The 22,390-nt window shown below is 41.7% G+C and overlaps 1 protein-coding gene across 1 annotated transcript in view; it reads left to right on the top strand.

Annotated features, from left to right (window-relative positions):
- LOC122811222 (V-type proton ATPase subunit B, brain isoform) overlaps positions 1-22,390 on the top strand; it is a 1,846,974-nt gene that overhangs the window by 1,066,848 nt on the left and 757,736 nt on the right. The gene's annotated exons all lie outside the window — the stretch shown is intronic.

Below are 22,390 nucleotides of genomic sequence, written 5' to 3' on the forward strand. Positions count from 1 at the left end.
TGGCAGGATAACCCAAGTGTAATGACTGCAGCAGTGTTTACACTCTAACATCTACATTTATGGTAGGTACAAAACTGTACTTTGTCTATCTCGCCTTCATTCTTGCTAGTTGGGTGCGGAGCCGATCCTCGGCTCCGACTCGGCCATCTTCAAAAGCTCGAGAGCTGCTTACTGGCTCGAGGCCCCCCCCTATATCCCATGATGCCTGGCGCTAGATACCCAGATCTCGTTTGCCGCTTCTGCTGCAAGGTTTTTATACTGGCTCAGGTCATATAAAACTTTATTATTATTGTATTTTTCTTGTCAAAACTGCTAGTTTTAGTGTAGATTTAGTTGTTAGATTAGACAGTTGTATTGTAGCTAGTTTTCTTTAGATTCCAGTTATTTCTCCCCAAGAAACTCATTTAAGTTAGAGAGTTCCCCTCCCCCCTTCTCTCCCTTTCCTTACCTCAGAAAGGTTTTCTGTTTAAGTTGGAGGATAACCTTTTTCTCTCTCTCCTCTATATATAAAAAAAAAAAAAATCCTTTATTATCACTGTTAGTGTTTAGTGATAGTTGAATATAGTTTTTGTTTGTAGTAGTACTTGTAGTTTGGTTGTGGTAACTGTAGTGTGTAATTCTTAGTGGCTAGTTACTTTAACCTTTCTGTGTGTGTTTCTTGTCCTTGGTTTTCTACCAGGATGTCCAAGGATCCTAAACCGTCCGGATTCAAGAAGTGTGACTCATGCTGTCAGAAGATGTCTCTGACAGATGGTCACACTTGTGTTTATTGTCTGGGCGCCATGCACCTGCAGGACTCTTGCTCGATTTGCCATGCTTTCAGTCCAAGAGTCCTGCAGGAGTGCAAAAACAAATTGATCCTGAGGGGTTTGCTTAAACCCCAAGATTCACCGGCGAAGGCTCAGCCCGTGAAATCTTCCAGGCCACCTAAACCTTCGGCTCCCAGTTCGGAGCCATCGTTGGGTGAAGCCATACAATCTATCTCTGCTTCGGCTGGAACCGATGTTCCTCCCTCCCAGTCAGCTCCGACACATTCTTCGGAGCCGTCTGAGACGCAGAAAAGATCCAGTTCTCCTTCTCTGGAGTCGATACGTTCACCTCCGAAGTCGCCTTTGCTCCAGTCGGAGCGTAGTCATCGCTCATCCCACTCTTCTTGGTCCACTAGACTTTCGGACCATGACTTGGAAAGAGTGCTCAGTAGGCTGTTAAAATCACAGGCCCTAGCCAAAATGTTGTCCAGCCCCACTCATCAGGTGTTTGCTTCATCCACAGCTGTAGATATTCCTCCTCTGACTCATCCTATGAGCTCGGAGCCGGGATTCGTTGGGGTTCGAGTCGTGGAACTGTCTGCTCCAATACCCTCTCCTTCAGTTCCGTCGTCTGCTCCAATCCCTTCCATGGTACCTTCCCTGGAGGGATCTGGGCGCCGAGACTCCCTCGTCGGCTCTGAGGGGGCGAGTGCATCAGACCCTTGTCCGACCCCACTCTCCCCCTCGGGGCTTCAGCTCAGGTGAGCTCTGCTCCCACATCTGCCTCGGAGCCATCCCCCTCAGTGCGGGGAGGGGTTCTGGTTTCTTCGGAACCGGAGCCCTCTCTGCGTCCAGGCAAGGATGCCTTTGAGGTGATGAGGAGTGTACTGGCCCCAGAGTCAGTCCCACGATCGACCCCATCGGCTCCTCCCCCTAGGGTGCCTGCGTCAGCCTCTGCCCCTCTTCCAGACCCCAAGCGTGGGGATCCAGCGCTCCAGGACACCCCCTTGGGTGTATCCTCCTCTTCCGAGGCCTCCCCTGATCATTCAGAGAAGCCACCTCGCAAGAGGAAATGCAAGAGGAAGCATGTTGACTCCCCCAAGTCTGTCACATTGGATACCGACTTAGAGGAGTCGGAAGGGACCCCAAGATCCCCCTCTGAAGATGTCTCCTTCTCAGACATCCCTTGAGATGCTTAGGCAGAGGGGGAACTGGACTGCCCTAAACCCCTCCGAGGATGAGTCTGTATTCCTGGACGCATTTGGATCCTGACCTTCCACCTCCTGGGTGTCTCCGCCTTTCGACCCACTGATGTTTGTGGTGGCTCGGAAGGCGTGGACGGCTCCAGAGACAGTGGAACTGACCCCTAGAAGATCTGCCAAACTCATTACTGCAGCGCAGGACAAACAGTTCTTGACCAAAGGTGTCCACGTTGATGCCATGGTGGTAGCGGCGGCCACAAAGAAGGAGTTGGCTGAAACTTCTTCTGTCCATCCCCCTAATAAGGAGTCCAGGATGATGGACAGATATGGGAAGCGGATGTTCTCATCAGCGATCTTTTCCATGCGGTTCCTGAATTACCTGTGCCACTTTACCCGTCTTCAGAGGGATCTCCTGAAAATGCTTGGAGATACCCTCCAAGACCCATCAGCTGAGGGGGCCCAGGCTAAGGCAGCCTCCCAGCTGGCGACTCTTAATTCAGTGATAAACTCCTCCATGAGGCTCATTTCATATGCGGTCGATGGGAGTAGAGCCACAGGCATGGCACTAAGGAGGCATGCTTGGCTATGTAACTTTGCAGAACCTTTCAGAGTGTCTTTCACCAACACCCCTTTTGATGGTTCCTTTCTCTTTGGATCACAGGTGAAAGATACCCTTACCAGGTGTGAGCAGGAAGGCAATACTCTCTGCCGTGGAGTCCATTTTTCCACTCCTTCCAGACCATATCCTAAGGGTCAGAAGAGTGGAAAGATATGGTTCCGGAAATCCCAGGGAGCCTTGCCTGACATGTGATGAGTTCCCATCCAGGGACATAGGAGGGAACAATAATAGACGCTGCCCTCGTGGCAGAGGGGGTCTGCAAAATCAGGGCAGCAGGGAATCTTTCTCTGAGAAGCCTTTCCAGCATCCTTGAAGGGTTGCCCGGCTGCCCACCTCTGTCTGCAGTCGGAGGAAGATTATCGCTGTACCCAAGAGCCTGGCAAGACATAACACAAGACAAATGGGTTCAGTCCGTCATATCGGGAGGCTACAGAATTCCCTTTGTTCGCACCCCCTTAAGGTCAAACAAGTCCCTTCCAGACGTTCCACCCAATCTAAGGGACCAAGCAGTGCAAGAAGTCTCAAAACTGCTAAGAAAAAGGGCCATCCAGCAAGTCCCAGCAGACCAACAAGGATCCAGAATTTACTCAAGGTTCTTTTTGGTACCAAAAAAGACAGGGGACTGGAGACCCATTCTGGATCTCAGCAGACTGAACAGGTCTGTACAAAGGACGAAGTTCCGGTTGGTCACGCTACAGTCCATTTTGCCCTTCCTGGGTCAGGACAATTGGATGTGCTCTATAGATCTTCAGGATGCGTACTGCCACATCAAAATGGACACTCTCTCCAGAAGATTCCTTTGCTTCCGGCTGGGAGCCAGCCATTATCAGTTCAGAGCTCTGCCCTTTGGTCTCACCACAGCCCCCAGGGTGTTTACCAAATGTATGGCAGTAGTTACCACTCACCTGAGACGGCAAGGATTCCAGGTGTTTCCATATCTCAACGACTAGTTCCTCACTGCTACCACCACACATCACCTTCTGCGAGCCAGAGACTGCACTATCGACACTTGCTCCAGGCTAGGTATCACAATAAATTTTGAAATGTCTGCATTGTCGCCCTGTCAATATCACCTTTATAGGCGCATATTTAAATACCAAAGACATGTTAGCGAGCCTCCCACCAGACAGGGTGTTAGTGATTTGTCAGCATGTGAAGGTTTCATTAGCATGCAAAAGAATTCAAGCCAGATTTGTCCTTCAAACTCTGGGTCTCATGGCAGCAGCGATCATACTTGTCCCTCTAGCTCGTTTTCACATGAGGATTCTCCAGTGGCTTCTTTTCACCCAATGGTCCTTCCAGCAGCTTCCCATGTCTTACATGATTATGATCACACAAGCATGCAAGAAGCACCTTGCATGGTGGATGGTCTCCACATCAGTGCTCCACGGCAGGCCATTTGTTCTCCCTCCTCCAGTGGCTACGGTGACCACAGACGTCTCCCTGATCGGGTGGGGGGGGGGCATTATCAGGGCAGAGCAGTCCAAGGCACCTGGCAACCTCACGAGTACCATCTGCACGTAAATGTCTTGGAGATGAGGGCCGTGCTCTTAGCATTGCAGGCTCTTCAGGACTCTCTTCCTACCGGGACCATTGCAATTCAAATGGACAGTATGTCTGTAGTGTGGTAAATCAACAAGCAGGGCGGAACCAGGTCCTACCCCCTATGTCGAGAAGCACTCAGACTCTGGCAGTGCGCAATCTCTTCCCAACGGTTTCTGATTGCAACGCACATCCCTGGGAGGTCCAACGTCATAGCAGACAGACTGAGCAGAGCAATTCTCATGCCTCACGAGTGCTCTCTGAACCAGGGAGTTGTGGACCAAATCTTCCACAAATGGGGCCAACCTTGCTGCGACCTTTTTGCAACTCCCTTCAACAGCAAGTGCAGCAATTTCTTCTCTCTCCTTCCACTTCCTGGACATTCCCCCAGAGATGCTCTAGTCCACGATTGGCCTCAGGGACTTCTTTATCCATTCCCTCCTTTTCCCCTAATCCTGAAGCTAATTCAGAAAGCTACCGTATTGGGTTGCAAAATGGCCCTCATTGCTCCTTACTGGCCTCGACAAATGGTTCCCATTCCTGCATTGCTATCTTCTCAAGCAGCCTTGGACTCTGGACCTAGTTCCAGACCTCCTGATTCATCAGTCGGGCGGGCTGCACCAATCCCTACACCCTCTCCAGCTCACGGCTTGGTTGCTCCACTTCCAACTTTAGCCAGGCTTCCAGATATCTCCCCGTTTGTGCACAAAATCATTCTGTCATCACACAAGTCTACAACTAGACAAACTTACGCTAGTAAGTGGGAATGTTTTTCTTCCTGGGCAGAGGCTAAAGTATAGACCCCTTTTCAGCCCCTGTACACTACATTTTGGAATTTCCGCTTCTGCTACAATTAGAGTTCAGTTAGCTGCAATTTCAACTTTTCGCATTGGTCTGTCGGAAAATAATATCACGTCTCAGAAGCTGTGTAAAGCTTTTCTCAAAGGAACCACTCTGCTCAGGCCCCCAGTGAGAGATCCCCCACCACCGTGGGATCTAAATTTGATTTTAGCTTCTCTAGTTTTGCCCCCTTTCAAACCTGCAGCTTCTTGTTCATTGAAGTTCTTATCTTGGAAAACCCTTTTTCTGGTAGCTATTACTTCAGCCAGAAGAGTTTCGGAATTACAGGCTCTTTCTATCCGTCCCCCATACCTCGTGTTCCACAATGACAGGGTTGTTCTTAGGACTAATTCGTCCTTCCTTCCTAAGGTCTCTTCAGAGTAACTTGAATCAATCCATAGACCTTCCTGTGTTTTTCCCTAACCACTCCAACAGGGCGGAGTATAAGTTGCATCAGGTAGATGTTCACAGGCAGCTACGCTTTTATTTGCATAGAACCAAGGACATTAGAAAATCAGATCAACTTTTCCTGTCTTATGCAGTAGGTAAACAAGGCCTTCCAGTCTCCAAGGTAACCTTATCCAGGTGGTTGACTTCTGTCATCACATTCATATATCAACTGAGGAATAAAGAATTGCCAGTTAAACCAAAAGGTCACTCCACCAGAGTTTTAGCTACTTCGGTGGCCTTTCAGGCTAGGTTGCCCATGGAATCTATTTGTGTTGCGGCTATATGGGCCAACCCACTTACTTTCATTTCGCATTACAAGTTGGATTTGGTTTCCAGGAGCAAAGCTGATTTTGGTTCCACTGTTCTGAAGTCTTTTCCGATGAGCCACCCAGGATTTTAGGTGCTAGGGACGCTGTCCCAACCAGCAAGAATGAAGGGGAGATAGATAACTTAACATAAAGAAGTTATGTACCTACCATAGCGTTCATGTTAGTTGTCTTCTTCTCGCCTTCTTTCTTGCGTCCCACCCTCCATCCCCCTATCCTAGTGGACCGAGAAGAGTTCTTTATTTTTCGCTGGCTGAGTCTTCTCTGGCTATTCCTTTCTGACTAGTAGTCTCTCCAGTAGGATTTATGCATTCTAGGATAGGATTCCTTTATTATTATGTCTGTAGTTAGACTTACCAAATGAGGTCTGGGTATCTAGTGCCAGGCATCATGGGATATAGGGGGGCCTCGAGCCAGTAAGCAGCTCTCGAGCTTTTGAAGATGGCTGAGTCGGAGCCGAGGATCGGCTCCGAACCCAACCAGCAAGAAAGAAGGCGAGAAGAAAACTAACATGGAACGTTATGGTAGGTACATAACTTCTTTTTCACACAGCGTTGCCTTCTTTTGAACCCCCAAAAAACTAAACTCCTCCTCTTCAGTCCTACTCAAGTCCTCTCCTTTTGATTTCTCAGTTACATCCACCAGTGGTACCATTATATCACCAGACCCAACCACCAAACTACTGGGCATCACCATTGACAACAATCTGAACTTTGACATCCATATCAACAATACTATAAAAACTGTCAACAAAAAACTTGGCTGTCTATAGGATTAAAGCCTTCCTTTCACCTACAGCCAAAACAACTATAGCTCACACTCATTTAATCTCTACACTACTCTATGCCTCGCCCATTTTTACTAAACTATCTAAAAATAACCTCAGCAAATTGGAAATGTCCTACAATAACATTGCCAGATTTGCTACAGGCAACCCATTTAGAACCCACCGTTGCATTAATATAAAGCAGCTAGGATGGCTTGAACTACAAAACCTGATTAAATTCAACCAACTAGCCATTGCCCATAAAACTCTATAAACCTGCCAGTACTCCTGTCTACCCTCATCACCCCCTATAAAAATCTGAAGTCCTTACAGTCATCACACAAAGTTCTTGTACACACCACTAAACCTAACAACAAGGCTGGGGATTCTCTCTTCTCCAGTGCTGTCAGAAAATCCTGGAATCTTCTCCCCAGTGACCTTTCCTCACTTCCCTCTTTATCACTCTTCAAAAACAAACTTTTCCTCAGAACGCACTGGTTATGGCCCTGTACTAAACCTGACTAGGTATCTATCTGTTCAAACTTGGCTCTGCCTGTCCCATACTACTCATGAACTGTTATACCTTCCTTATTGACTATAAATACATTCTCCCTCTAAATTTACACTATGTCCAACCTCTGTGGATACTTTTTATTGAGGGAATTCTTTATTTTAATACAACTAACCTGTCTTTGTTTTTATTTCTTCTTTATTATGTATTGTACCTGCATTTTGCACTGTTAGGATTTTTGTCCTCGCTGAATTTTCAGTTTTTAACCGTATATAAGACTGTTGCTGTTCATTTTTCGTTGTTTTCTTGTTTCTGTCTTGGAGCTCATCTCCCCGGGCCTCTACTTAAAATGGACATATATTCAGTTAGACTAGCCCGGTCAACAAATGTAAAATAATAAATAAAATAATATCCTGTTTCTTTCTCGTATATCACATAAATTTCTCTTGATAGCCCTGATTACTGTTCATTTTTTTAGCAATCTTTAACATTTTGGGTCTTTCTTACTTTCTGTGATATAGTTCTTTCATCTTAAGCAGTCAGCTAAATGTGGGTTAAAGAACTCAGAACTGTCCACAAAGCATAAATAACACCGGTTTATTAAAAATATATTGATCACTTCCATCCGTGCATATCAAAGACGACTTCAGAATAAAAACATATCCAAACCCTCCAAAGTACTTCACATGACATAAAACAACCAACAACATTTTTTTAAATGATAATTATTTGCAAAATCCAGTGGTCAGAGCCATACTGTTATATCTAAATACATAAATTGCATAAGACCGAAGTCTCAGGATACTGATACATTTTCTTTCAGACCAGGATAATTGTAAGCGTTTAATCTGCCATTTTAACTCCCTAAGTTCTAAAAAAAACATTCCATGGTTCCCCTTTCACATTTTTCTTAATTACATCAGTGCCATAAAACCAGAACTGTGACATGGGTGGTTAAAGACGTGTTTAGCTAGTGCGTTGTTTTTTTTTCCTGTTTTTTAATTTCTATAATATGTTCATAAATACGCTCTTTAAATTTTCTCTTGGTTTTCCCCACATAGAGACACTTACATTCACAGCAAAGGGCTAAATAAATAATGCCCGTAGTGTTATAATTACAGTGAAAATAAGTTTTAAACATATAGCCATTCACATTCACTTTTTGAACCAGCAAGTACTTAAACTGGTTACAAAACCTACATTTAAAGGTTCCATTCTTCCTACTAGAATTTGAATACGTCATCCTTGACAGTTTCTAAAATATGCTTAAGACCTACCCTTCCTTAACACTGTCTTGGGTTTGTTACCCAGTGTTTCCATGCAACCATCGAAGCCACTAAAAAGATTTCAACCCTTTCTTAAGCTTTCATAAACATGGGTGTGGTCAAGGGATATAGCTAGTAACAAAAGTGGAAGAACAATCATTATTCTCTCAACTTTTAAATAAATCCCTCGCATGATTAACAGTGACCATTTTAAGTAGAGGTCCAGACTGTCCAGCCAGCCTGTTGTGTTAAATCTCATATGTGGTGAGTAACCCCAAGCTTCAAACATGTTGGCAAAAATCTGAGCTTCAGTTTGAAAGGTAACATTCTCAGTAACCATCCTTGACAACGGCACAAATTACCCTTTAATAAAGCGTTTCTTTTGATGAACAGGGTGGCAACTGTCAAAATGTAAAAGACTGTTCGAGTAAGTGGGTTTTCTGTGAATATTAGTCGCAAACCTATTGTATACATCTTTGGAGATGTGTACATCCAAATATGTAATATCTATGCAACTAAATGTGGAAGTAATCCTCAAAAAGGTGTAGTCTGGTTCACATAATCAACAAAGGAATCAAATTCTTCCTTAGACTGTTTCCACGCAATAAATCCAAAAAAATGTATGTACATTCCCCATGGAGGTGAATCAAATCAAACACATTTCTTTTCTCATTGTAACATAATTATATTGGCAAATATGAAGGCACATGCAGCCACCATAACTACACCTTTCTTTTGCAAGAAATAGTGTCCACCCAGGTAAATAAAGTTGTTTAATACAACTTCCATCAAGGTGTCTAATACATTAATCTCATTATTAGAGAAGGTAGTTACTACATAAATCTCATCTCTCTCTCTCTCTCTCTCCAGGTCAAGGGGCTGGTAATGTAGGAACATCTATTTTATGAATGAATGCCTCTGATTTGCCGAGCTGTTGTAACAAATAGAATGATATCAGTAGTAATGAACTGAGTAGGTCTGCTTAGTCGAACCACGAGCTGTTGTAACAAACAGAATGATATCAGTAGTAATGAACTGAGTAGGTCTGCTTAGTCGAACCACGAGCTGTTGTAACAAACAGAATGATATCAGTAGTAATGAACTGAGTAGGTCTGCTTAGTCAAACCACGAGCTGTTGTAACAAACAGAATGATATCAGTAGTAATGAACTGAGTAGGTCTGCTTAGTCAAACCACGAGCTGTTGTAACAAACAGAATGATATCAGTAGTAATGAACTGAGTAGGTCTGCTTAGTCAAACCACGAGCTGTTGTAACAAACAGAATGATATCAGTAGTAATGAACTGAGTAGGTCTGCTTAGTCAAACCACGAGCTGTTGTAACAAACAGAATGATATCAGTAGTAATGAACTGAGTAGGTCTGCTTAGTCAAACCACGAGCTGTTGTAACAAACAGAATGATATCAGTAGTAATGAACTGAGTAGGTCTGCTTAGTCAAACCACGAGCTGTTGTAACAAACAGAATGATATCAGTAGTAATGAACTGAGTAGGTCTGCTTAGTCGAACCACGAGCTGTTGTAACAAACAGAATGATATCAGTAGTAATGAACTGAGTAGGTCTGCTTAGTCAAACCACGAGCTGTTGTAACAAACAGAATGATATCAGTAGTAATGAACTGAGTAGGTCTGCTTAGTCTAAAGACGAGCTGTTGTAACAAACAGAATGATATCAGTAGTAATGAACTGAGTAGGTCTGCTTAGTCTAAAGACGAGCTGTTGTAACAGAATGATATCAGTAGTAATGAACTGAGTAGGTCTGCTTAGTCAAACCACGAGCTGTTGTAACAAACAGAATGATATCAGTAGTAATGAACTGAGTAGGTCTGCTTAGTCGAACCACGAGCTGTTGTAACAAACAGAATGATATCAGTAGTAATGAACTGAGTAGGTCTGCTTAGTCAAACCACGAGCTGTTGTAACAAACAGAATGATATCAGTAGTAATGAACTGAGTAGGTCTGCTTAGTCGAACCACGAGCTGTTGTAACAAACAGAATGATATCAGTAGTAATGAACTGAGTAGGTCTGCTTAGTCAAACCACGAGCTGTTGTAACAAACAGAATGATATCAGTAGTAATGAACTGAGTAGGTCTGCTTAGTCAAACCACGAGCTGTTGTAACAGAATGATATCAGTAGTAATGAACTGAGTAGGTCTGCTTAGTCAAACCACGAGCTGTTGTAACAAACAGAATGATATCAGTAGTAATGAACTGAGTAGGTCTGCTTAGTCAAACCACGAGCTGTTGTAACAAACAGAATGATATCAGTAGTAATGAACTGAGTAGGTCTGCTTAGTCGAACCACGAGCTGTTGTAACAAACAGAATGATATCAGTAGTAATGAACTGAGTAGGTCTGCTTAGTCAAACCACGAGCTGTTGTAACAAACAGAATGATATCAGTAGTAATGAACTGAGTAGGTCTGCTTAGTCGAACCACGAGCTGTTGTAACAGAATGATATCAGTAGTAATGAACTGAGTAGGTCTGCTTAGTCAAACCACGAGCTGTTGTAACAGAATGATATCAGTAGTAATGAACTGAGTAGGTCTGCTTAGTCAAACCACGAGCTGTTGTAACAAACAGAATGATATCAGTAGTAATGAACTGAGTAGGTCTGCTTAGTCGAACCACGAGCTGTTGTAACAAACAGAATGATATCAGTAGTAATGAACTGAGTAGGTCTGCTTAGTCAAACCACGAGCTGTTGTAACAAACAGAATGATATCAGTAGTAATGAACTGAGTAGGTCTGCTTAGTCGAACCACGAGCTGTTGTAACAAACAGAATGATATCAGTAGTAATGAACTGAGTAGGTCTGCTTAGTCAAACCACGAGCTGTTGTAACAGAATGATATCAGTAGTAATGAACTGAGTAGGTCTGCTTAGTCAAACCACGAGCTGTTGTAACAAACAGAATGATATCAGTAGTAATGAACTGAGTAGGTCTGCTTAGTCAAACCACGAGCTGTTGTAACAAACAGAATGATATCAGTAGTAATGAACTGAGTAGGTCTGCTTAGTCAAACCACGAGCTGTTGTAACAAACAGAATGATATCAGTAGTAATGAACTGAGTAGGTCTGCTTAGTCTAAAGACGAGCTGTTGTAACAAACAGAATGATATCAGTAGTAATGAACTGAGTAGGTCTGCTTAGTCGAACCACGAGCTGTTGTAACAAACAGAATGATATCAGTAGTAATGAACTGAGTAGGTCTGCTTAGTCAAACCACGAGCTGTTGTAACAGAATGATATCAGTAGTAATGAACTGAGTAGGTCTGCTTAGTCAAACCACGAGCTGTTGTAACAAACAGAATGATATCAGTAGTAATGAACTGAGTAGGTCTGCTTAGTCAAACCACGAGCTGTTGTAACAAACAGAATGATATCAGTAGTAATGAACTGAGTAGGTCTGCTTAGTCTAAAGACGAGCTGTTGTAACAAACAGAATGATATCAGTAGTAATGAACTGAGTAGGTCTGCTTAGTCAAACCACGAGCTGTTGTAACAGAATGATATCAGTAGTAATGAACTGAGTAGGTCTGCTTAGTCAAACCACGAGCTGTTGTAACAGAATGATATCAGTAGTAATGAACTGAGTAGGTCTGCTTAGTCGAACCACGAGCTGTTGTAACAAACAGAATGATATCAGTAGTAATGAACTGAGTAGGTCTGCTTAGTCGAACCACGAGCTGTTGTAACAAACAGAATGATATCAGTAGTAATGAACTGAGTAGGTCTGCTTAGTCAAACCACGAGCTGTTGTAACAAACAGAATGATATCAGTAGTAATGAACTGAGTAGGTCTGCTTAGTCAAACCACGAGCTGTTGTAACAAACAGAATGATATCAGTAGTAATGAACTGAGTAGGTCTGCTTAGTCAAACCACGAGCTGTTGTAACAAACAGAATGATATCAGTAGTAATGAACTGAGTAGGTCTGCTTAGTCAAACCACGAGCTGTTGTAACAAACAGAATGATATCAGTAGTAATGAACTGAGTAGGTCTGCTTAGTCAAACCACGAGCTGTTGTAACAAACAGAATGATATCAGTAGTAATGAACTGAGTAGGTCTGCTTAGTCAAACCACGAGCTGTTGTAACAAACAGAATGATATCAGTAGTAATGAACTGAGTAGGTCTGCTTAGTCAAACCACGAGCTGTTGTAACAAACAGAATGATATCAGTAGTAATGAACTGAGTAGGTCTGCTTAGTCAAACCACGAGCTGTTGTAACAGAATGATATCAGTAGTAATGAACTGAGTAGGTCTGCTTAGTCAAACCACGAGCTGTTGTAACAAACAGAATGATATCAGTAGTAATGAACTGAGTAGGTCTGCTTAGTCAAACCACGAGCTGTTGTAACAAACAGAATGATATCAGTAGTAATGAACTGAGTAGGTCTGCTTAGTCAAACCACGAGCTGTTGTAACAAACAGAATGATATCAGTAGTAATGAACTGAGTAGGTCTGCTTAGTCAAACCACGAGCTGTTGTAACAAACAGAATGATATCAGTAGTAATGAACTGAGTAGGTCTGCTTAGTCAAACCACGAGCTGTTGTAACAAACAGAATGATATCAGTAGTAATGAACTGAGTAGGTCTGCTTAGTCAAACCACGAGCTGTTGTAACAAACAGAATGATATCAGTAGTAATGAACTGAGTAGGTCTGCTTAGTCAAACCACGAGCTGTTGTAACAAACAGAATGATATCAGTAGTAATGAACTGAGTAGGTCTGCTTAGTCAAACCACGAGCTGTTGTAACAAACAGAATGATATCAGTAGTAATGAACTGAGTAGGTCTGCTTAGTCAAACCACGAGCTGTTGTAACAAACAGAATGATATCAGTAGTAATGAACTGAGTAGGTCTGCTTAGTCAAACCACGAGCTGTTGTAACAAACAGAATGATATCAGTAGTAATGAACTGAGTAGGTCTGCTTAGTCTAAAGACGAGCTGTTGTAACAAACAGAATGATATCAGTAGTAATGAACTGAGTAGGTCTGCTTAGTCAAACCACGAGCTGTTGTAACAAACAGAATGATATCAGTAGTAATGAACTGAGTAGGTCTGCTTAGTCAAACCACGAGCTGTTGTAACAAACAGAATGATATCAGTAGTAATGAACTGAGTAGGTCTGCTTAGTCAAACCACGAGCTGTTGTAACAAACAGAATGATATCAGTAGTAATGAACTGAGTAGGTCTGCTTAGTCAAACCACGAGCTGTTGTAACAAACAGAATGATATCAGTAGTAATGAACTGAGTAGGTCTGCTTAGTCAAACCACGAGCTGTTGTAACAAACAGAATGATATCAGTAGTAATGAACTGAGTAGGTCTGCTTAGTCGAACCACGAGCTGTTGTAACAAACAGAATGATATCAGTAGTAATGAACTGAGTAGGTCTGCTTAGTCGAACCACGAGCTGTTGTAACAAACAGAATGATATCAGTAGTAATGAACTGAGTAGGTCTGCTTAGTCAAACCACGAGCTGTTGTAACAAACAGAATGATATCAGTAGTAATGAACTGAGTAGGTCTGCTTAGTCAAACCACGAGCTGTTGTAACAGAATGATATCAGTAGTAATGAACTGAGTAGGTCTGCTTAGTCAAACCACGAGCTGTTGTAACAAACAGAATGATATCAGTAGTAATGAACTGAGTAGGTCTGCTTAGTCGAACCACGAGCTGTTGTAACAAACAGAATGATATCAGTAGTAATGAACTGAGTAGGTCTGCTTAGTCAAACCACGAGCTGTTGTAACAAACAGAATGATATCAGTAGTAATGAACTGAGTAGGTCTGCTTAGTCAAACCACGAGCTGTTGTAACAAACAGAATGATATCAGTAGTAATGAACTGAGTAGGTCTGCTTAGTCAAACCACGAGCTGTTGTAACAAACAGAATGATATCAGTAGTAATGAACTGAGTAGGTCTGCTTAGTCAAACCACGAGCTGTTGTAACAGAATGATATCAGTAGTAATGAACTGAGTAGGTCTGCTTAGTCAAACCACGAGCTGTTGTAACAAACAGAATGATATCAGTAGTAATGAACTGAGTAGGTCTGCTTAGTCAAACCACGAGCTGTTGTAACAAACAGAATGATATCAGTAGTAATGAACTGAGTAGGTCTGCTTAGTCAAACCACGAGCTGTTGTAACAGAATGATATCAGTAGTAATGAACTGAGTAGGTCTGCTTAGTCAAACCACGAGCTGTTGTAACAAACAGAATGATATCAGTAGTAATGAACTGAGTAGGTCTGCTTAGTCAAACCACGAGCTGTTGTAACAAACAGAATGATATCAGTAGTAATGAACTGAGTAGGTCTGCTTAGTCAAACCACGAGCTGTTGTAACAAACAGAATGATATCAGTAGTAATGAACTGAGTAGGTCTGCTTAGTCAAACCACGAGCTGTTGTAACAAACAGAATGATATCAGTAGTAATGAACTGAGTAGGTCTGCTTAGTCAAACCACGAGCTGTTGTAACAGAATGATATCAGTAGTAATGAACTGAGTAGGTCTGCTTAGTCAAACCACGAGCTGTTGTAACAAACAGAATGATATCAGTAGTAATGAACTGAGTAGGTCTGCTTAGTCGAACCACGAGCTGTTGTAACAAACAGAATGATATCAGTAGTAATGAACTGAGTAGGTCTGCTTAGTCAAACCACGAGCTGTTGTAACAAACAGAATGATATCAGTAGTAATGAACTGAGTAGGTCTGCTTAGTCAAACCACGAGCTGTTGTAACAAACAGAATGATATCAGTAGTAATGAACTGAGTAGGTCTGCTTAGTCAAACCACGAGCTGTTGTAACAAACAGAATGATATCAGTAGTAATGAACTGAGTAGGTCTGCTTAGTCAAACCACGAGCTGTTGTAACAGAATGATATCAGTAGTAATGAACTGAGTAGGTCTGCTTAGTCAAACCACGAGCTGTTGTAACAAACAGAATGATATCAGTAGTAATGAACTGAGTAGGTCTGCTTAGTCAAACCACGAGCTGTTGTAACAAACAGAATGATATCAGTAGTAATGAACTGAGTAGGTCTGCTTAGTCGAACCACGAGCTGTTGTAACAAACAGAATGATATCAGTAGTAATGAACTGAGTAGGTCTGCTTAGTCAAACCACGAGCTGTTGTAACAGAATGATATCAGTAGTAATGAACTGAGTAGGTCTGCTTAGTCTAAAGACGAGCTGTTGTAACAAACAGAATGATATCAGTAGTAATGAACTGAGTAGGTCTGCTTAGTCGAACCACGAGCTGTTGTAACAAACAGAATGATATCAGTAGTAATGAACTGAGTAGGTCTGCTTAGTCAAACCACGAGCTGTTGTAACAAACAGAATGATATCAGTAGTAATGAACTGAGTAGGTCTGCTTAGTCAAACCACGAGCTGTTGTAACAAACAGAATGATATCAGTAGTAATGAACTGAGTAGGTCTGCTTAGTCAAACCACGAGCTGTTGTAACAAACAGAATGATATCAGTAGTAATGAACTGAGTAGGTCTGCTTAGTCAAACCACGAGCTGTTGTAACAAACAGAATGATATCAGTAGTAATGAACTGAGTAGGTCTGCTTAGTCGAACCACGAGCTGTTGTAACAAACAGAATGATATCAGTAGTAATGAACTGAGTAGGTCTGCTTAGTCAAACCACGAGCTGTTGTAACAAACAGAATGATATCAGTAGTAATGAACTGAGTAGGTCTGCTTAGTCAAACCACGAGCTGTTGTAACAGAATGATATCAGTAGTAATGAACTGAGTAGGTCTGCTTAGTCAAACCACGAGCTGTTGTAACAGAATGATATCAGTAGTAATGAACTGAGTAGGTCTGCTTAGTCAAACCACGAGCTGTTGTAACAAACAGAATGATATCAGTAGTAATGAACTGAGTAGGTCTGCTTAGTCAAACCACGAGCTGTTGTAACAAACAGAATGATATCAGTAGTAATGAACTGAGTAGGTCTGCTTAGTCAAACCACGAGCTGTTGTAACAAACAGAATGATATCAGTAGTAATGAACTGAGTAGGTCTGCTTAGTCAAACCACGAGCTGTTGTAACAAACAGAATGATATCAGTAGTAATGAACTGAGTAGGTCTGCTTAGTCAAACCACGAGCTGTTGTAACAAACAGAATGATATCAGTAGTAATGAACTGAGTAGGTCTGCTTAGTCGAACCACGAGCTGTTGTAACAAACAGAATGATATCAGTAGTAATGAACTGAGTAGGTCTGCTTAGTCAAACCACGAGCTGTTGTAACAAACAGAATGATATCAGTAGTAATGAACTGAGTAGGTCTGCTTAGTCAAACCACGAGCTGTTGTAACAAACAGAATGATATCAGTAGTAATGAACTGAGTAGGTCTGCTTAGTCAAACCACGAGCTGTTGTAACAAACAGAATGATATCAGTAGTAATGAACTGAGTAGGTCTGCTTAGTCAAACCACGAGCTGTTGTAACAGAATGATATCAGTAGTAATGAACTGAGTAGGTCTGCTTAGTCAAACCACGAGCTGTTGTAACAAACAGAATGATATCAGTAGTAATGAACTGAGTAGGTCTGCTTAGTCAAACCACGAGCTGTTGTAACAAACAGAATGATATCAGTAGTAATGAACTGAGTAGGTCTGCTTAGTCAAACCACGAGCTGTTGTAACAAACAGAATGATATCAGTAGTAATGAACTGAGTAGGTCTGCTTAGTCAAACCACGAGCTGTTGTAACAAACAGAATGATATCAGTAGTAATGAACTGAGTAGGTCTGCTTAGTCAAACCACGAGCTGTTGTAACAAACAGAATGATATCAGTAGTAATGAACTGAGTAGGTCTGCTTAGTCAAACCACGAGCTGTTGTAACAGAATGATATCAGTAGTAATGAACTGAGTAGGTCTGCTTAGTCGAACCACGAGCTGTTGTAACAAACAGAATGATATCAGTAGTAATGAACTGAGTAGGTCTGCTTAGTCTAAAGACGAGCTGTTGTACCAAACAGAATGATATCAGTAGTAATGAACTGAGTAGGTCTGCTTAGTCGAACCACGAGCTGTTGTAACAAACAGAATGATATCAGTAGTAATGAACTGAGTAGGTCTGCTTAGTCAAACCACGAGCTGTTGTAACAAACAGAATGATATCAGTAGTAATGAACTGAGTAGGTCTGCTTAGTCGAACCACGAGCTGTTGTAACAAACAGAATGATATCAGTAGTAATGAACTGAGTAGGTCTGCTTAGTCAAACCACGAGCTGTTGTAACAAACAGAATGATATCAGTAGTAATGAACTGAGTAGGTCTGCTTAGTCAAACCACGAGCTGTTGTAACAAACAGAATGATATCAGTAGTAATGAACTGAGTAGGTCTGCTTAGTCAAACCACGAGCTGTTGTAACAAACAGAATGATATCAGTAGTAATGAACTGAGTAGGTCTGCTTAGTCGAACCACGAGCTGTTGTAACAAACAGAATGATATCAGTAGTAATGAACTGAGTAGGTCTGCTTAGTCGAACCACGAGCTGTTGTACCAAACAGAATGATATCAGTAGTAATGAACTGAGTAGGTCTGCTTAGTCGAACCACTCCCTACACTTTAATTGCAGTGTCTCTATTGAGAATGGCACTTTGCCACTCCCTACATTTTAATTGCAGTGTCTCTATTGAGAATCCTACACTGTAATTGCAGTGTCTCTATTGAGAATGGCACTTTGCCACTCCCTACACTTCAATTGCAGTGTCTCTGCTGAGAATGGCACTTTGCAGCAACTGATTGATTCACTAGAAAACAAACCAAGTTCAGAAAGCTGCAGGTAGAAAATGACTATTTTTGTGAGAGCATCAAAGTTCAGAGAGTGCCAAAAGGATCGAGGCATTGGAAGTATCCAAACGGGTTGGTGCTCAATTTGTCCCTGCATAGTGAATTGAATCTGTTTGACCAGCAGTGTGTGCGAATTATTAGAAGTTCTTGTGAGATACAGTCAGAGACTCACTGATACGTTGGTAGATGAAGCCAAACATTTGGAATGTGTTATCTTAAAAGACCTTATTTGCTAACTATAAGGATTGCTATTATGGTATGTTTGGCAAAACTGACCAAGTAATACAAGCAGTGAAAGTTGGAAAGGAGAGGAAATTTGAACAAGATAAAATTGATAGTCAGAGACACTGCTTATCCTAAACCGAGTGGATTGGCCAGTCTAGAAACAGAGGAACCTCTGTCCACCAGTATAGTACAAGAAGAGGTTGACATAGCTGATGAAAGCTCTCTCCCTTTAGATCGGGACTTACTGAGGCATTCAGAAAGACTGAGAAAGTGTTTAAATTACCAACAAATGCAGCAAAACCAATGCAGATATGCAAACAGTTTTTGGCATCAGTGGGACAGAAAGAATATGTAGCACCACAGGACGAGGAATTAAGGTTGGTGATATGCAACGGGGAAATGAATGGGACAGAATATGTAGCACCACAGGACGAGGAATTAAGGTTGGTGTTATACAACGGGGTAATGAATGGGACAGAGAATATGTAGCACCACAGGACGAGGAATTAAGGTTGGTGTTATACAACAGGAAAATGAATGGAACAGAATATGTAGCAGCACAGGACGAGGAATTAAGGTTGGTGTTATACAACGGGGAAATGAATGGGACAGAATATGTAGCACTACAGGACGAGGAATTAAGGTTGGTGTTATACAACGGGGAAATGAATGGGACAGAATATGTAGCACCACAGGACGAGGAATTAAGGTTGGTGTTATACAACAGGAAAATGAATGGAACAAATTAAGGTTGGTGTTATACAACAGGAAAATGAATGGAACAGAATATGTAGCAGCACAGGACGAGGAATTAAGGTTGGTGTTATACAACGGGGTAATGAATGGGACACAATATGTAGCAGCACAGGATGAGGAATTAAGGCTGGTGTTATACAACGGGGTAATGAATGGGACAGAATATGTAGCAGCACAGGATGAGGAATTAAGGTTGGTGTTATACAACGGGGTAATGAATGGGACAGAGAATATGTAGCACCACAGGACGAGGAATTAAGGTTGGTGTTATACAACGGGGTAATGAATGGGACAGAATATGTAGCACCACAGGACAAGGAATTAAGGTTGGTGTTATACAACGGGGAAATGAATGGGACAATATGTAGCACCACAGGATGAGGAATTAAGGTTGGTGTTGTACACCGGGGAAATGAATGGGACAGAGAATATGTAGCACCACAGGACGAGGAATTAAGGTTGGTGTTATACAAGAGGGAAATGAATGGGACACAATATGTAGCACCACAGGACAAGGAATTAAGGTTGGTGTTATACAACAGGGAAATGAATGGGACAGAGAACATGTAGCAGCACAGGTTGAGGAATTAAGGTTGGTGTTATATAACGGGGAAATGAATGGGACAGAATATGTAGCACCACAGGATGAGGAATTAAGGTTGGTGTTATACAACGGGGAAATGAATGGGACAGAGAATATGTAGCACCACAGGACGAGGAATTAAGGTTGGTGTTATACAACGGGGAAATGAATGGGACAGAATATGTAGCACCACAGGATGAGGAATTAAGATTGGTGTTCTACAACGGGGAAACAAGTGTTTTGAATGAAGAGAATGTTGGTCCCACTGTTGTAATGAACAGTAAAGATGACTTTAAAATTTACAACTATACAGATGCTGTCTGTAGAATGAATACACTGACCTCTTATGTAAAGGGTTTAGTTTTGTTCCTACTACAAAGATTTGGATAGAGGAATTGATTACTGACTTAAAATTTTATTTGAGGAAACAGCTTTAAAGTGCTGTTTGGACATGAAAGTGTTGACTTGTTCAGAGACAAATTGTGAAGAACTAGTGTATTTAACCCGCCCCTTGCTATGCCCCTAATCGTTTTGATAAAGTTTGAGAATTTGAATTTAGGGCTCTTTGGGGAACTAACATTGATAAAAAATTGAGTAATCTCTCAAGACAGTGAAATTAAACATTTAAAGGAGCTGTGTAATGAGAAAAGCATTAGGGTTGTGAGACCTGAGGGGGGGGGGGTTGTATTAAACATTTAAAGGAGCTGTGTAATGAGAAAAGCATTAGGGTTGTGAGACCTGGGGGGGTTGTATTAAACATTTACAGGAGCTGTGTAATGAGAAAAGCATTAGGGTTGTGAGACCTGAGGGGGGGTTGTATTAAACATTTAAAGGAGCTGTGTAATGAGAAAAGCATTAGGGTTGTGAGACCTGAGGGGGGGGGGTTGTATTAAACTTTTAAAGGAGCTGTGTAATGAGAAAAGCATTAGGATTGTGAGACCTGAGGGGGGGTTGTATTAAGCTTTTAAAGGAGCTGTGTAATGAGAAAAGCATTAGGGTTGTGAGACCTGGGGGTTGTATTAAACTTTTAAAGGAGCTGTGTAATGAGAAAAGCATTAGGGTTGTGAGACCTGGGGGGTTGTATTGAACTTTTAAAGGAGCTGTGTAATGAGAAAAGCATTAGGATTGTGAGACCTGAGGGGGGGTTGTATTAAGCTTTTAAAGGAGCTGTGTAATGAGAATAGCATTAGGGTTGTGAGACCTGAGGGGGGGGGTTGTATTAAACATTTAAAGGAGCTGTGTAATGAGCAAAGCATTAGGGTTGTGAGACCTGAGGGGGGGGGGTTGTATTAAACTTTTAAAGGAGCTGTGTAATGAGAAAAGCATTAAGGTTGTGAGACCTGAGGGGGGGTTGTATTAAGCTTTTAAAGGAGCTGTGTAATGAGAAAAGCATTAGGATTGTGAGACCTGAGGGGGGGGGTTGTATTAAGCTTTTAAAGGAGCTGTGTAATGAGAATAGCATTAGGGTTGTGAGACCTGAGGGGGGGGGTTGTATTAAACATTTAAAGGAGCTGTGTAATGAGAAGAGCATTAGGGTTGTGAGACCTGAGGGGGGGGGTTGTATTAAACATTTAAAGGAGCTGTGTAATGAGAAAAGCATTAGGGTTGTGAGACCTGGGGGGGGTTGTATTAAACATTTAAAGGAGCTGTGTAATGAGAAAAGCATTAGGATTGTGAGACCTGAGGGGGGGGAGGTGTTGTATTAGGGTTGTGAGACCTGAGGGGGGAGGTGTTGTATTAGGGTTGTGAGACCTGAGGCAGGGGTTGTGTAGCACTGATTATTTGAACAAAATGTTTGAATTTTTATGAGATTCTGATATTTGAGGAAACATCCTTAAATTATGTACATATTTTCTTTATTATAAGATTGAATTACATTTGAAGGGTATGTCCAACCAGGAACAAATTATGAGCTTTGGAATTTTTTACATGCTAGTTTTCCAGTTGTGCCCTCAATATTTGGTCTCCCAAAGATGCAAATATTTAAGGGAACCTCCCTTGACACCTCTTGTTAATGCATCTAAGTCCAACATTCACCCTCTTGCTATATTTATTGATTCGAAATTGCAATATGGACATGATGGCTTTCTTCACATCTGTAAGGACTCGTGCAACTTTTTGATTAAGCTTAGGAAGGTGGGGTATGCTGAAGATTTATGTTTTAGAACTGTTGCTAATCTTTTCAATGTGATATCCGATACCAGTTTGAGTTGGTTTCATGAGTTTTTGGTTGAATCTACTAACTTCTCAAATAGTGAGATTAATGTTTTGGACAAAGAACAAGTTTATCTGGGTGGACACGATTTATTGCAAAAGAAAGGTGTAGCTATGTGGTTGCATACACCTCCATATTTGCCAATATAATTATTTTACAGTGCAAAAAGAAGTACGTCTTAAATTGATTTGATTCACCTCCATGGGGAATGTACATCTGTGTGTTGGGATGGTGTGTTTATTGTGTGGAAAAAGTGTAAGGCAGAATTTGATTCCTTTGTTGATTATATGAACTTGACTACATTTTTTTGAGGCTTACTTCCACATTTAGTTGCACAGATATTACATATTTGGATGTACACATCTCCAAAGATGTGTACAACAATAGATTTGTGAGTAATATTCATAGAAAACCCACTTACTCAAACAGTCTTTTACATTTTGACAGTTGCCACCTTGTTCATCAAAAGAAACATGT

Source organism: Protopterus annectens, chromosome 9.part0 (assembly GCF_019279795.1).
Source record: "Protopterus annectens isolate FY-2018-M chromosome 9.part0, PAN1.0, whole genome shotgun sequence".
Lineage (NCBI taxonomy): Eukaryota > Metazoa > Chordata > Ceratodontiformes > Protopteridae > Protopterus > Protopterus annectens.